Below are 12,140 nucleotides of genomic sequence, written 5' to 3' on the forward strand. Positions count from 1 at the left end.
TGTATGGGATGCTGTTTGTACTAGGCTTTCCAGATTCAGCAAAGAGCCTTTTGCTGCTTGCACAGGTCACGTTTTTGTCCTGACAGATTGTACATCTGCTTTTGTCCTAGAGATTAGTTTATTACCGTAATTGTCTGTCACAAAATGCTACTGTGACTCTGGATGGATTTGTCCTCTTGTGTACAGGAAGCTGGATTCACAGCAACGTTTTGTTTTTTTTTTCTTTTTGTTTGGTAACATTTTGCTGCATGTAAATGAGACTTGAGGCATTCATACAGTGTATTCTCCTCCTATAAATAGTTCATGCATAAATCCATTGAAAATTAAATACACCCCATTCACTCATTTCTAGTGACCTATCAGTTAGAGAGATCTTTCTGTTGGACTAGGAAAGTCGTCTGGTCCTGGACTACTAATTCTCAGACAGATTGTCACCGCTCCATGAGACCCAGCCAGACATAAATTGATATTATTTTGAAATTGTAACTAAATGTATTATACATCTGTGGATTATTTTTGTTAAAAAAAGTAATTTATTTAATGCAAATCACTCTTCTGTATGAAGCGCTGTTCACGTAGGAGTCGCAGGAATACTGTCTAGGTCCTTCCCAGTTACTTTGCCCCGCAGCCAGGCTCATACACCCATTCATTTGTGTCTCCAATAACCAGTCTAGGGGTGTTGTTTTTGTCGTTTTTATGTTTTGAAGAATTGGAATAGGGATGAGGGAGATGCGTGGAATACTCCAAATTTTGGAACTATGTACATTAGCACTGCCTAATCTTCAGGGGAAAGCTGTATTGGAGTTCTTGCTTGAATCAAACAGTGGAGTTAAGTTTAAGGCAGTTGTAACGAGTAGTAGCAGTAACTTCTTTAGAGTCCCAGAGCAGTGTCCCTTTAAGTAGTAGGGAACAGGTGGAAAAAGCTCTCAGGAACACCAAGAGCTAAACTCACAGCTGACTTCCCAGCACCAAAGGGGGTTAAACAGCACTTAGTCTCCAAGATCTACAGGATGTCTGTACTAATAAGGCCCAAGAGCAGCTGGACGCCCTCCTCCATGATACCAGACCAGATCCTATAGAGACAGCCACTCAGTCAGCATAGTAGAACCTGGGTCTCAGCAATTCAGGCCCTCTGGTAGCTCGCCTGAGGCCTACGGCAGCAGCTTGGGAGGGCAAAGTACCCTCTCCCAGGCTTGGGCAATCCTAGCCAGAAAAGACCCAGAGTCCTGTGTGCTCACTGAATATATACTGTAACCCGACATGCCTTAGAGCTCCTCTCTCTGGGAAAGGCTGAGACTGTATCATTCATGCTGCCATCTGCAAAACTCCACACCTATCACCCGGAAACTTTGACATTTTTCTGGATACTGAGGAAGCTAGGCAGACTAGCAGCAGCTGAGCACACAGATCAGACCTCATTAAATGGTATCACTCAGCTGGGCCAGGCTTTGGATGGATCCCGACTTTACTGTCGGGATCCACCTAGATGCCTGGACCAACATTAGGTTCAGCCTCTCCGAGAGCCACTCAGAGCGTGAGGCAGACACCAGAATGTGTATGTATGTGTTATTTCTGAGCCCATGTCGCAATTCAAGAAGTAAATGCTGGCTATGGATGATGTCTGAAAAAGGATTGCACCATCCTCCTGATGAGAAAAGCAGAAACAGACATTAACAGAGGGGTGATCTCAGGGTACTTTGATCACTCTGGGAGGAAACATGTACCATTACTCCATTACTTTGCATGCATGTACTGTACATGAAAACAATATTTATGATGCTAAATCCCCTTCAGTATAATAATGCTTAAAGTGGTTGTAAAGGCTCAAGCTTTTTTACCTTCATGCATTCTATGCATGAAGGTAAAAAACCTTCCGTGTGCAGAAGCCCCCCCCCCCTCCCCCCAGCCCCATCGCGATCCAGCAATGTGCATGAGAACCTTGGCTGTGCTGGGTCTCTGCCTCCTCCTCCCACTGCTGTCAAGTAAATCACAGACAGTGAGCCAATTAGGAGACCGGGGGGGAGGGGGCGCGGCTCCATGTGTGAATGGATACACAGAGCAAGGGCTTGGGGACGTGCCTGTTTGGGTGCCCCTATAGCAAGCTGCTTTCTAAGGGGGCACTAGGCAGGAAGGAGGGGCCAGGGGAGCCAGCTGGGGACCCAAGAAGACTAGTATCAGGGCTGCTCTGTGCAAAACCACTGGACAGAACAGGTAAGTATGACATGTATGTTATTAAAAAAAAAAACAACTAAACCTTTGGTATCACTTTAAGCTGCCCATACATTATGAAGGCTGAAAATAAAAAATCAACTATGCAGCGTGGATAGACTAATCTCCCTCTGCACCTATCATAGTCTAACAGCTGGTTCTACAATACATGAACTGCAACTGCATCTGATTGGATGAAGCCACTCTTTTCCTAATTTTCACAAATTTTCCTTTCGGCTCCTTTAATTTTGTCAGTCAAAGTGTGTTGGTTAGCAGAGGGCCAACAGGGCCACCTACTAAGTGAATTTTGGCTAAAATTCGGACAGTGTATGGCCAGTTTTAGTGTCAGCTAACTGGTTAACAGTGGTGAGTAGCTATATATTATAATGAACAAAAGAGCTGACCAGATTTTTTGATTCTACGAAGATATTTAAATATCCTATTTTATCTGTTTTACTCTAATAAAAACATGCAATTGTTTGCAGTTTCCATATGTGTATTGCTTGCAGTGTAGCAGAAAATCATCTTCTGACCTAATTGTGCAATTGTTACTGTTGTTTTTTTTTCTTGCATCATGTTTAACCACTTGCCCTCCAGACGATTTACCCCCTTTCCTGACCAGGCCATTTTTTGCGATACAGCACTGCGTTACTTTAACTGACAATTTCACGCTCATGCAACGCTGCACCCAAATGAAATTTATGTCTTTTTTTTGGTGAGCCTTCTTTCAGTGGTATTTGATTGCGTGTGTTTTTTATTTTTTGCGCTATAACAAAACAAAAAAAAAGACTGACGATTTAAAAAAAAACAATATTTTTGACTTTTAGCTATAAAACATATCCAGTAAAAAGTTTTTTAAAAATCACATTTCGTCATTAATTTAGGCCAAAATGTATTCTGCTACATGTCTTTGCTAAAAAAAAATCCCAATACGTGTAAATGAATTGGTTTACGTGAAAGTTATATCATCTACAAATGGCTGTATATATACTGGAATTTTTTATTTTATACTAGTAATGGCGGCGATCAGCAACTTGTAGCGGGACTGCGGCGGGTATTCTGACACTGGTTGGGAATTGACTAACTGCCACTGACATCCCCAGTGACACTAATACAGTGATCAGTACACTGTACTAAGACAATGGTCAGGAAGGGGTAATCATGTGGGGCAATCCAAATTTTAGCTGTGTGCTGTTTTACTACAGAGACAAGCTGCTTTGTATTTCTCTGCTGTGTGCTGTTTTACTATGTAAGCATGCTGCTTTGTATTGCTGTTATGCAGGGCAATACAAAGCAGCATGCTGGTGCTGACAGGGGAAAGATCTGTGTTGTTTACATAGAGACCTCTCCCCTGTCAGTGTTCCTCAGAGATCTCTGGGTGCTGGTAGGGAATCTCCGGCCGGGAGCCAGTGATCGACAGCTGTAGCCACCAATGGCGGTGCGTGTAGGGCGGTGCGCGTGCCCCTACCCGGAAATGCAAAATCACGTATATATACAGTGGGGATCGAAAGTTTGGGCACCCCAGCTAAACATTTGTATTAATGTGCATAAAGAAGCCAAGGAAAGATGGAAGAATCTCCAAAAGGCATCGAATTACAGATTAGACATTCTTATAATATGTCAACAAAAGTTAGATTTTATTTCCATCATTTACACTTTCAAAATAACAGAAAACAAAAAATGGCGTCTGCAAAAGTTTGGGCACCCTGCAGAATTTATAGCATGCACTGCCCCCTTTGCCAAGCTGAGACCTGCCAGTGTCATAGATTGTTCTCAATCATCATCTGGGAAGACCAGGTGATGTCAATCTCAAAGGTTTTAAATGCCCAGACTCATCTGACCTTGCCCCAACAATCAGCACCATGGGTTCTTCTAAGCAGTTGTCTAGAAAACTGAAACTGAAAATAGTTGACGCTCACAAAGCTGGAGAAGGCTATAAGAAGATAGCAAAGCGTTTTCAGATGTCAATATCCTCTGTTCGGAATGTAATTAAGAAATGGCAGTCATCAGGAACAGTGGAAGTTAAAGCAAGATCTGGAAGACCAAGAAAAATATCAGACAGAACAGCTCGCAGGATTGAGAAAAACAATTCAAAACCCACGTTTGACTGCACGATCCCTCCAGAAAGATCTGGCAGACACTGGAGTTGTGGTACACTATTCCACTATAAAGAGATACTTGTACAAATATGGTCTTCATGGAAGAGTCATCAGAAGAAAACCTCTTCTACGTCCTCACCACAAAAATCATCGTTTGAACTTTGCAAATGAACATATAGACAAGCCTGATGCATTTTGGAAACAAGTTCTGCGGACCGATAAGGTTAAAATTGAACTTTTTGGCCGGAATGAGCAAAGGTACGTTTGGAGAAGAAGGGGCACAGAATTGAATGAAAAGAACCTCTGTCCAACTGTTAAGCATGGGGTTGGATCAATCATGCTTTGGGGTTGTGTTGCAGACAGTGGCAAAGGGAACATCTCACGAGTAGAAGGAAAAATGGATTCAATAAAATTTCAGCAAATTTTGGATGGTAACTTGATGCCATCTGTGAAAAAGCTGAAGTTAAAGAGAGGATGGCTTCTACAAATGAATAATGATCCTAAACACACCTCGAAACTCACAGGGGATTACATCAAGAGGCGTAAACTGAAGGTTTTGCCATGGCCTTCACAATCTCCTGACCTCAACATAATTGAAAATCTATTGATAGACCTTAAAAGAGCAGTGTGTGACAGACAGCCCAGAAATCTCAAAGAACTGCAAGACTTTGTAAGGAAGAATGGGCAAAGATACCTCAAACAAGAATTGAAAGACTCTTGGCTGGCTACAAAAAGCGTTTACAAGCTGTGATACTTGCCAAAGGGGGCAGTACAAGATATTAACTCTGCAGGGTGGCCAAACTTTTGCAGACGCCATTTTTTTGTTTTCTGTTATTTTGAAAGTGTAAATGATGGAAATAAAATCTAACTTTTGTTGACATATTATAAGAATGTCTAATCTGTAATTTGATGCCTTTTGGAGATTTTTCCATCTTTCCTTGGCTTCTTTATGCACATTAATATAAATTTTTAGCTGGGGTGCCCAAACTTTCGATCCCCACTGTACATGATTTTGCAAAGCTCTGCTGCCCTGTAGCAGTTGTTCTGCTATAGGGCGGTCGGGAAGTGGTTCATAACAGCTCTTTTTTTTTTTACTTAAAGTGATCATGTTTTTTTTAACAAACATATACTTACCTGTAATGGTTTTGCACAGAGCAGCCTTGATTCTCTTCTGGGGTCCACTGCTCATGCTCCTGGCTCCTCCCCCCTCCCGAGTGCCGCCATAGCAAGCCACCTGCTATGGGGGCACTCTAGCAGGCTTGATCCTAAGCTGTGCTGTCAGTGCCCCCTGATCTCTCTTCACATGCTATGATTGACAGCAGCAGGAGCCATAGCAATAGCTTCCTCTGCTACCTTCATGTCTAGCAGGTGCCATCAGCCTCTGCTACTGTCAATCTCAGCCAGTGAAAAGAGAGTGGGGGGTGGTTCCAAACTGCGCTCTGTGTGTCAACAGACACATAGAGCCAGCATGGGAGTGAGCATGCATGAGTGCTCCCATAGCAAACAGCTTGTTATGAGGGCACTACAAAGGGGGAGGAGTGGACAGCGCCAGCAGGGGACCTGAGAAGAGGAGTATCGGGGCTGCTTGAAGTAAAACCATTGCACAGAACAGGTAAGTATAACATATTTGTTATTTAAAAAATAAAATTTACAATCACTTTATAGTATAAAAAAAACCTTCCACCTTTACAACCACTTTAACCCTTGCCTCTGTTACCTTCCAGTGCGGTTGGAGTTAATAGAACTAAGGGAGCTTTGACAGGCACTCAATCAAGAGTGCTTGACTATGCTTGCCCTTTCTGCATTCAACACTAACAATGGCGCTTACTTTGGCAAGTTTTTAATTCATATTGCCAAAAGTATTGGGATGCCTGCCTTTACATGCACATGAATTTTAATGGAATCCCACTCTTACTCTGTAGGGTTCAATACTGCGTTGGGCCACCCTGTTCAGCTATAACAGCTTTAACTCCTCTGGGAAGGCTGTACACAAGGTTTAGGAGTGTGTCTATGGGAATGTTGATCATTCTTCCAGAAGCGCATTTGTGAGGTCAGGCACTGATGTTTGACGTTAAGACCTGGCTCACAGTCTCTGCTCTAATTCATCCCAAAGGTGTTCTATTGGGTTGAGGTCAGGACTCTGTGCAGGCCAGTAAAGTTCCTCCACCCCAAACTCGCTCATCCATGTCTTTATGAACCTTGCTTTGTGTACTGGTTCATGTTGGAACAGGAAGGGGCCATCCCCAAACTATTCCCACAAAGTTGGGAGCATGAAATTGTCCAAAATGTCTTGGTATGCTGATGCCTTAAGAGTTCCCTTCACTGGAACTAAGGAGCCAAGCCCAACCCCTGAAAAACAACTCTACACCATAATCCCTCCCCCACCAAACTTTACACTTGGCACAATGCAGTCAGGCAAGTACCCTTCTCCTGGCAACTGCCAAACCCAGACACATCCATCAGATTGCCAGACAGAAAAGCATGATTTTTCACTCCAGAGAACAAATCTCCACTGCTCTAGAGTCCAGTGGCGGCGTGTTTTACACCACTACATCAGACACTTTGCATTGCACTTGGTGATGTAAGGCCTGGATGCAGCTGCTTGGCCATGGAAACCCATTCCATGAAGCTCTCTACACACTGTTGTGCTAATCTGAAGGCCACACAAAGTTTGGAGGTCTTTAGACTCTATTGTCTCAGCAGACAGTTGGCAACTTCTGCGCACTGTGCACTTCAGCATGTGCTGACCTCGCTCTGTCATTTTACGTGGCTTCCACTTTGCTATAATACCACTAACAGTTGATCGTGGAATATTTAGTAGCAAGGAAATTTCACGGATGGACTTATTGCACAGGTGGCAACCTATCACGGTACCACGCTTGAATTCACTGAGCTCCTGAGAGCGACCCATTCTTTCACAAATATTTGTAGAAGCAGTCTGCATGCTTAGGTGCTTGATTTTATACACCTGTGGCCATGGAGGTGATTGGAACATCTGAATCCAATGATTTGGAGGGGTGTCCAAATACTTTTGGCAATATAGTGTATGTAATACATATGTAAAATCCCAAAAGGGGGGAAAAAAACTGTTGCTGTAACTGATTAAAAAGTGTTAGCTGGAGTTCGGCTTTTGTTTGTTAGTCAAGTCCATCTATATCTGATAGTGCATCTAACACTCCCCTCTTCCCAGACTGACATTGCTGTTGTCCAAAGGTGTCTCTGTTGCTCCTTCATCCAGAGTGGAGACCCTCTAAAATAGTAAAGGGTTGATTTAGTAAAGCTGGAGAGTGCAAAATCTGGTGCAGCACTGCATAGAAGCCAATGAGCTTCCAGGTTTTCTCGTCAAAGCTTAGTCGAACAAACTGAAATTATAGTGGGCATACACTAGATGAAAATCTTTGAAAATCCATCATTTGGGCAGTTTGTTCATTTTTTCATCCAGTTAAAGGGCACACATAGAAAATGACTTTTGTGAGTAAAAAAACTGAAGGAAAAGGTTGGGAAACTTCCAAGATTAATTGAAAGGTTAACCTTTTTCAACCGCATTTCCAGTTCTGGAAAGGTGTCATATGACGTCCTGCCAGAATGCACTCCCAGGGGCACGCACCCATCGCTGTCTGTGAGCTCTGTGTCCTTTGGACACAGCTGATCACATTACTCAGTAAAAGGCCACTGATAGCTGCCTTTTACCATGTGATCAGCTGTGTCCAATCACAGCTGATCACCATGTAAATACACTTGCGATTCTACCCCTAATTCAAAATGCTTAATGGGGGCCATAGACTGGTCGAAAATCGGCCGATTTTTCAGCTGAAAAAAAAAAATCAGCCGATTTTCGCACCGTTAGTGGGTTAATAGGTCATCCATTTTTCAGGCTTTTTGCATATTTTTTTTATCGGGCATGTTGGAAAATTCGCGCCCGATTCTGACGATCGGACCATTTTCCCGGCAATGGTGGGCAAATCGGCCGATTGTTTTACCGATAAAAAAATCTGCACATGAGCCATGACCTGCAAGAAGAAGAAGAAAAATAATAATAAGAAAAATAATAATAATAATAATAATAAGAAGAAAATAAGAAGTAGAAAAATAAGAACAATAAGAAGAAGAAAAAGAAGAGGAAAAAGAAGTAGAAGAATAAGAATTCCAGTCCGCTATTATATTTTATATGAAAAAGTCTTGCGGTTGCAACAATGTATCCATTTGTATACGAATAAAAACATATCTATCCAAAATGGATACAAATGGATACATTGTTGCAATCGCAAGACTTTCATGTAAAATGTAATAGTGGAGCTCTCTGCAAGGGACAGAAGTATTATGGGGTTAAATGCTGGCCGTAGACGGGACGAAAATCGGCCGATTTTTTTACCATTGGTGGTAACGTCAGCTGATCGAGCGACTGATTTTTTTTTTTAAATGGCCGGTTTTCGACCCGTCTATGGCCTACATTAAACTCTCATGCTGGCCACACACATGGTTTTTCTGGAAAACACTTCCATTTTCAACCAGCACAATTGATCAAATGGCTCAACAGATTCTATGGAAAGCACAAAACATTCTGTATTTTTGGTGGTAGGTTGCTTAGATCCATTTGATATTTTTTGTCACCGTAAGCTCTTTGAAAATGCTATGTCTATGGGCAGCTTAAAGCACCAGTAAAAGAGTAGACGACTCCATTCCATCACTCCGGCGTTTTGTCCAGTGTAGACGTCTCTAGTCTCTAATACCTTCACCAGCTGGCCTTGATTAATTAGGGTTCTGTAGTTTTTTTGTGTGTTGTATTGATGCTTATATTGTTATGGGTCCTTTTCTAATTACTTCTTTTCATTTCTGTTTCTAGGTATCTGAACGCACTGTGTTACCATTAAAGCATGGGAAATACTGCTAGAGATAATTAGATTGTTTAAAAGCAGCAAACATTTGAGGTGAGTGAATTCCACCTAGATAATTGCTTGTTTTATACAAAAGGACCCACTAGAAGCTCCCACAGTGTCAATTTACACAGGTGTCCTTATGTCAGTCATGTGACCGCACATCACTGTGCTAACAGGTGGAAGAGAAAACCTTTTATATGGTAACGGGATTTGATGATTTAAAAAAAAAAATACATGTTTAATTAAGAATCCTTGCAGTATTTATAAATAAAGTGTGATTAATCATTTTAAAATGCTTTGAAGAAAGACAACAAGAGAAATGCTTCAGTAAAATGTTAGGCCCCATTCACACCTGCATGCTTATGGGCTTTTTTTCTGCTATGTGACAGCATAGGAAAGCTCATTCACTTGCACAGGTGTGAATTTAAAGTTATCCAGAAAATTCTGAATTGTGCTACATTTACTCTAGGCTCATACTGAATTTCAGTGCGATTTCCAGTTTGCAGAAACACACTACAGTTAACATGAATTCCTTTGGATCTAGTTCACATCTGTTTTGAGCCAGTGCATTTTTTTGGAAAGGGTCAGGGACTTTTTTATTGCAGTAGAATGCGTTTTGTGTGCGCAATAGACTTCAGTGGACCCGCACCAAAAATGCAAGTGTTGCGTTTTTGATGCGTTTAAATCCATGTAGTAGATGCGACTTTTATGCAACTTTACACTCTCTTCTACTAAAGTAGCATCAAAGTTTCAGCTAAGTCACACTACATGAACAGAACTGTCTTCTTTCCTATTAGCCAAACAAATGGGACTTTGGACACATAAAGGTTCCTGCAGTACTTTGATGCTACTTGAGTGCCAGAATGTACAATCACATCAAAGTCGCATGAAAGTCACACTACATGAACAGACCTTTCTTAATTTCCAATTAGAGGAAAAAAAGCAAAACACGTCAAAAACGCATTTTAAATCATGCAAAACATGCCGAAAAGACATAAACTGCACTCTGCATATATGTGAACCTAGCCTTAAACTTCAGTTTTATTTACTCTATTGTAAACCTGATTTCACAGACTGTCATATGGGCCACTAGGCAGGACAGCAACACCATGTCAAGTTTCTGTGCTGTACTGCTCTCTTCTTTGTATAAAAAAGTCAGCATCCTGAGATACTGGAATATACTTTTAACCTCTTGCCACCTTAGTAATGCATATATGTGGCAGCAAGAAATGTGGGTTTTAACACCAAGCCACTGCCCCCGAGGTTGTTTTCTGCATGATTTATTTTATTACAGGTAGTTATATAGCATGTGTGATCCCAGCAGACTGATTGGGCTGTCACTGGCAGCTTTCAATTACAGGTTCTGATTGTAAAACCTGAATGATTGGCTTCTGATCATGAGACCTCTTTGAGAGCCAATCACAACAGTCACATAATGCAGAAGCCACATCAACTCCCAGGCATTAAAAGTGGAAGTAAGTCGCAACCTTTTCTTTAAAAAAAAAACCTGCAAGACAATGTCATAATGCGCTAGTATACATCGCATACTAGCACATTATGTGAAACTTACCTTGAAACAAAGCCCTCCAGCGGTGTGCTGTCTCTGCTGACAGGGCTTCCATCTTCACTCGGTCATTCTTCTGGGTTTGCGGGCTCTGGAAGCTTGAATGGGCGAGCCGCAATGATGTCACTCCCGCGCATGTCTCCTGAGTCACTTTTTTACGGCACACACCTCTGGGCATGCTGTTCCTTCAGACCTAGGGTTGCCACCTCATCCCTTTAAAACCAAACACATATTAATGACACAGGTTCTAAGGCTAATTTACTGCAGATAAGGCACTAAGTGAGTTTAATTACCACCTTAATCAGCCACAGAACCTGTGTCATTAATATGTGTTCAGATTTAAAGGGATGAGGTGGCAATTTACAGAGATATTTACAATACCTATAGGTAAGCCTTATTATAGACTTACCTGTAGATACGACTTTACTACAACTTTAAAGAGCTGTTGGGAGGCAGCATCATGGGGTTAAGAGGTGGTTAAAGTTTTTGTAAAAAGAAAAGCTTTCAAAAGTTCATCGTTTACCATCTTATAACAATTGAAATCTGGTGTAAATTTCATCTTATATCTTATTGCGATATACAGACTCTTACATCTGCACTGATCTCAAACACAATCTCAGTGTCATTCTAGAGAAACTACTATCCACTGACCACATTCGAACTATGATGCACAAAGCCAGGCAACATGCACATGTGTGTTTTGGGGCTGTTTTCATTTGATTGCCCTACTTACACCAAATGTGGGAAAGTAGCTCCTTCACCTTGCTGAACTTTGAGCTTAGCATGTTTTTTTTTAACTGCACGTTTTCCTAAGCTTTTTTTTTTTTTTGCGTACTTGTTATGTTTGGGAGATGGATTAGAATACCTTTATGGTTTTTATTGCTGTGTGTGTCCCTCTCTATTTGTGCCGTTTACCATTATTATAGAAAATTAAAATAAAAAGAGAATCCCAAATTTTGGATTGTTCCCATAAAAGTGATAGAGGGGAAATCTTCCAATGGGTACACTAGTTCTGGGGGTCCCCAAGGAACTCCCATAATTTGCAGGGATTTCCTCTCACTTGCTGTTTGGCTATGGGACAAAAACAAAACTGACTGGGATTATAACCCTCCCTTGCTCTATCCAGAATAGCAAAAAAAAAAATAGAATATTGTATCAAATACCGTAATTTTCCTTTCCTGATGCCAATCCATGGCAGCATACGTGCAATATAGCTCCGCCTTTATATCAACCCACAGGACTTGTGTAAATCTGTAAAGGTCTAACTGTAACTGAGAGCAACCTCCCCCATTCATCGTGCAAAGAACAAGATCAAACAAATGAGGGTTCGTATGCTGCTATGGATTGGCTTCAGGAAAGAAAAATTATGGTAAGTATTTGATACAATTTTCT

The 12,140-nt window shown here is 41.5% G+C and overlaps 1 protein-coding gene across 15 annotated transcripts in view; it reads left to right on the plus strand.

Annotated features, from left to right (window-relative positions):
* NRCAM (neuronal cell adhesion molecule) overlaps positions 1-12,140 on the plus strand; it is a 289,209-nt gene that overhangs the window by 54,764 nt on the left and 222,305 nt on the right. For all 15 annotated transcript variants that reach the window (XM_089673969.1, XM_089673968.1, XM_089673975.1 and 12 more), the window contains exon 2: positions 9,151-9,235. The gene's annotated coding sequence lies outside the window, so the exon portion shown is untranslated. The remainder of the gene's footprint in view (positions 1-9,150; positions 9,236-12,140) is intronic.

This window comes from Staurois parvus, unplaced genomic scaffold (genome assembly GCF_062004578.1).
Source record: "Staurois parvus isolate SC_StPar_1 unplaced genomic scaffold, SC_StPar_1.0 ptg000147l, whole genome shotgun sequence".
Lineage (NCBI taxonomy): Eukaryota > Metazoa > Chordata > Amphibia > Anura > Ranidae > Staurois > Staurois parvus.